This window comes from Tubulanus polymorphus, chromosome 8 (assembly GCF_964204645.1).
Source record: "Tubulanus polymorphus chromosome 8, tnTubPoly1.2, whole genome shotgun sequence".
Classification (NCBI taxonomy): Eukaryota; Metazoa; Nemertea; class Palaeonemertea; order Tubulaniformes; family Tubulanidae; genus Tubulanus; species Tubulanus polymorphus.
In genome coordinates this window covers 16579452-16584300 of record NC_134032.1, presented here as the reverse complement: position 1 = coordinate 16584300, position 4849 = coordinate 16579452, and positions in this window count along the sequence as shown.

The following is a 4849-nucleotide window of genomic DNA, read 5'->3' as shown; positions in this document are numbered from 1 at the left end:
TACAGTAAAATCTCTGATGAAATATCGCTGGTAAGTTAACTTGTAAAGTTAGTGTTCGATCACAGTTCGATTCTCCACTAGCCTCACGAACGATTCCGGCTTTTATATCTAGCGAATATTCGCGATAACCAATCAGCCAGTCAGCCGGCTCTAAGCCCCGCCCCTTTCGCAGAATGACACTTTGACATCGCATAGAAACCGGTCGTCGTTTCATGACTCCCTGGAACTAAGAAACGACTCTTCTCGAAATATGAAACTCAGGAGGAGAGAAATTTAACAAAATTTCTGCAAATAAACGGCGTGGCTATATATATATATATATATACAGATATCTACACGCGCACCTGTTCTAAAAATATCTTTATATAGATTTCTGTCGATTATTGATCGATTGGATCATGTTTATAATTGCGCTGTTTATCTCTGAAATAAAATGTATTTTTACAAATATAGATATGCATATATGGGTATTGACGTGAGGGTGGGGGAGATACCCCACAACCACCCACAGGCTCGAGAATGCAATTGACAATTTTCTGCGTCCTCGAAATCAAAATTGGACTGGGGTTTTCCAGTAGAGATAGTGAATAAACCTACGATAGGTGTGGAACTCTGAGTCAGTCCGCAATCAAATTAATCCCTACACAAAATGTGTCAAATGATACAACCCCGGTGCAACTGTGGAATTCTACATCACACTGGATTCCTTGGGCCAGAGAAACTTATCCACGCAATCATAAGTGGAAGTGGATCCCGCGTGATATTGATGCCATAGTGGAACTGGGTCGATGTGGAATTGTGATTCGATTCGCGCACGTAGGCCATTTAGCCGGCGACCTCGTCGCTAACAGCTAGCGGGATGAGTTATTACCCCATCTACTCTTCTCGGCAATCACCCGTCTGCTAGGAAACCATCGTTGAGTGCTTTACTTTTTATCGCATCTCCGAGAAATCAGTCGTTAGATTCAAATGGCCCGCCAGATGTCGCTGTACCGGATCGCATGTTTCTAGCGATGTCTGTATTTTCATAGAATCTGCAATAATTTGTGAGAGCTGATAGTTCTCAACCGAATTGTGGAAATGGATCGAATCAACTTGGAATTTGAAAAACCGAGAAAACCAAACCAAAATTAGATCGAATTTCATAGAATGGATTGTGTTTTTCGGAAGAGTTGAAAATAATTCTGTAAGTTCTGATTTGATGACCTCCCACGCCACACACGAGGGTTTCAGCATCGGCGACAACAAATAAACCTTTTAAGCACGAATGAGATGCATTACGCTTACGCATCCGGGAATATTTAGACAAAACAGATCTTAATTTGACAAAATCACCATTGTTCGAATCTTTATCAGAGTCTATCAGATCAGAGGCTAAAAATGGATTCCATTTTGTTGTAGGAGTGGCGTTATAGGTCATCTTCTAATTAAAGTTTTCGGTCACCTTGAATCTCGTTCCATAAAAAAATTAGCTTATTTCAGTTCTACGTATAACAAACCAGTCTAAGCTCGTTATAGTTCTATAACCAATCCAACAACTTACGGCCAGAGTCTAAGCTTATTTTGGTTCTATTTTTTAGTTCGTTTTAGTTAGCCAATGTAACAACTTAAGACCAGTCTAAACTCAAACTAATCTAACAACGTATTAAGCCCAGTCTTAAGCTCTCGGATTGCGTCTACTTAAGACCAGTTTTAGTAAATGTTTCATTACTATTTCAAATCAAGTGCCCAGCCCAACGCCAAGTTACTTAATACGTCCTAGAATAGTCTCAAAATCTAAAGACTAATATTTGAAGTTGTAAGTCGTATATTGGTAGATTTTATTCGTTGCAGAACATTGAACTTATCAGGCTTGAAAAACAGACGGCTTTTCTGGGAGATATACTACGACAGTAAATATTAATCCAAGATTATATAACACATCATTATCTCCAGACTAAACAACTATTATTGATAGAAATAGTTTGCCAAAAATGATTATTTTTAATCGCACAGTTTCTGACTGGTCTACTCTGCCCCATATTGATGTCTGTTTCTTTGAGAGAATTTTCCCACTTTTACTCGCGGCATCCATTCTCGGCAGGGATTCCACCCTGGTCTGTCCAAACCGTGGACTTTTTATCATGACACCGGGCATTCAGATCATGTCAAATCGGCTGACGGCCAGTTGACGGCCAATCTGAGACATGTCAACGATACCCGTGTGGTGGCATGAAAACCAATATTTACTACTAAGATGATCTACATGAATATATGAAAAAAGAATAGAAATTTATTAATCTTATTGATATTATATCATTCAACGATGCATGCGAATGTAGATTAGTTTAATGACGTCACAGTGTCTGGATACGTTTGATGACGTCACGTCAAGGTCGTCTCTACGAGATTTATTGTTGCGATAGGCTACAAAGTTTAGGTAGTATTTACATAAACTTTGCGTATAATAAACAAATCAAAAACGTGTCAACAAAATGATAGAGAAACTGCTGATTATAGCGATTAACATCGACGGAATGGATGTAGGCTGCTCTATAGCCGTTCATCAGGGGGACGTTTCATAAGATACAAGATCGCTTTAAACTGACGTTGAGATGGTCCCAGGTACCGATCTACGGTCCTGGCTTCCGCTTCTGCCCACTTCCGGTTGTAGTAAAACTTACACGTCCACTCGATGGTGAAACGGAAATGCCCCATTTTTACGTTTAAATTTCCGGCTTCGTTTTGTCACCGAAACGAAATCCAAACTTCCCACTTGGGGGTACGAGTTTCTGTGAACGTGGGAAACGATGGTGATAAACAAGCACATAGACTGCGCGTTTATTTAGAAAATATCAGCATAATGTCATCGTAAAGGTTGCGTGTCCGATATTATCTTCTATACATAGACACTACTATATCTGACATGTGGGCTAAATTACAGTAGTCCTACTTGTATCTGGACTAGGTTACAATAGTCCTAACTAGTATCTGGTCTAGGTTACAGTAGTCCTAACTAGTATCTGGTCTAGGTGACAGTAGTCCTAACTAGTATCTGGTCTAGGTTACAGTAGTCCTAACTAGTATCTGGTCTAGGTTACAGTAGTCCTAACTAGTATCTGGTCTAGGTGACAGTAGTCCTAACTAGTATCTGGTCTAGGTTACAGTAGTCCTAACTAGTATCTGGTCTAGGTTACAGTAGTCCTAACTAGTATCTGGTCTAGGTGACAGTAGTCCTAACTAGTATCTGGTCTAGGTGACAGTAGTCCTAACTAGTATCTGGTCTAGGTTACAGTAGTCCTAACTAGTATCTGGTCTAGGTTACAGTAGTCCTAACTAGTATCTGGTCTAGGTTACAGTAGTCCTAACTAGTATCTGGTCTAGGTGTACCCCTTGTTTTATGATTTTCTTCAGCTGGTTTTTCTCTTTTCGACGAGTGATGTATTTTCTATGGCTCACACGGTAAAACATTCTACTCGTAAGGGGACACTATAATGCCATCAATTGGAATCAAATTTAATACGAAGAATATTTCGTTATTCTATTCTTGATGCCATTGAACATAAGAATGTTACCATTTCACCCTAAATGTCAATCTCGACTGGAGATATAGAGACATATAATATAAACTGCAGTAGCTCATACTATACACACTCCGCGATCCGGGAGACTGACCTCTAATAGCAACGGTTACTGAGGTCAGCGAACATTGTTGTATGGTTGTTTCCGGTCACGGTTCAGGCAAACATACGACTCGTTGTGTATGTGAGATATTTGATTGTTGATTTAATTGATTTGATAATGTGCTGCTGCTGTCGCGGCCGCTGCTATTTCTGTATCTGTGCTATGACGTCATTAAACAACGTGTAAATTGCCCATATTTAACGCAAAGTTTAAAATGAACGATCAAAAGGTCTGACGGGGGCGGGAGAGAGGGAGAGAGAGAGCGGGGGGGAGAGAGAGGGAGAGAGAGAGCGGGGGGAGAGAGAGAGAGAGAGAGAGAGAGAGAGAGAGAGAGAGAGAGAGAGAGAGAGAGAGAGAGAGAGAGAGAGAGAGAGAGAGAGAGAGAGAGAGAGAGAGAGAGAGAGAGAGAGAGAGAGAGAGAGAGAGAGAGAGAGAGAGAGAGAGAGAGAGAGAGAGAGAGAGAGAGAGGAGAGAGAGAGAGAGCAGGGGGAGAGTGAGGGTGAGGTGCGAGAGTGATCGAGGGGGTGAGATACAGGGGTGCGTGGGAGGGAGAGTGATATGGGTGGGGGGGGCAGAGGGGAAAACTAATAATCGAAGGATAATTCCTTCGCGATCAGGTTCAAGTTCAATGTGAATGCTACTGATGAGTTTAGTTTTGATGGAGGCTTTGATTAAGATAGAGGGACTCCGCATGAACGGTTTACCTTTATGAAGAATTTGAGAATGAAAATCTTTACTTAAGACGCGGAATCTACTGCCTGGAAATTTCTGCACCTAACAGACTCGACAATAATTCCGAGAAACCTAGAATCTTTTGAGCATTTCTAGGCATCGTCTTGATAGAGCGTTAATTTAACACAAGTCGTTCTATTATAAGGTCGTAGCGTCCGGAATTGAATAGAAACTCGTGAAGAATTCGTGGATGAATTGAATGCGACCTCGTTATTCAAGAAACCGACGACACTAATAAACAAGCTCTAAATCATAAATAAAATCTTTATAAAACTTACATTAGAAATGGAGATGTTTTTTTGTGGTGTGATAATGAACCACATGTAAAGCAGCGCCGCCCCGGGTTTTAACGGTTTTATTCCGGTAATCGTGTTCACTGCGTATCCGACTCAATTCCGTTTAACCACATCAAACACTGTAATAGAATTATTACGATATCTGGGATCGAGAGAAA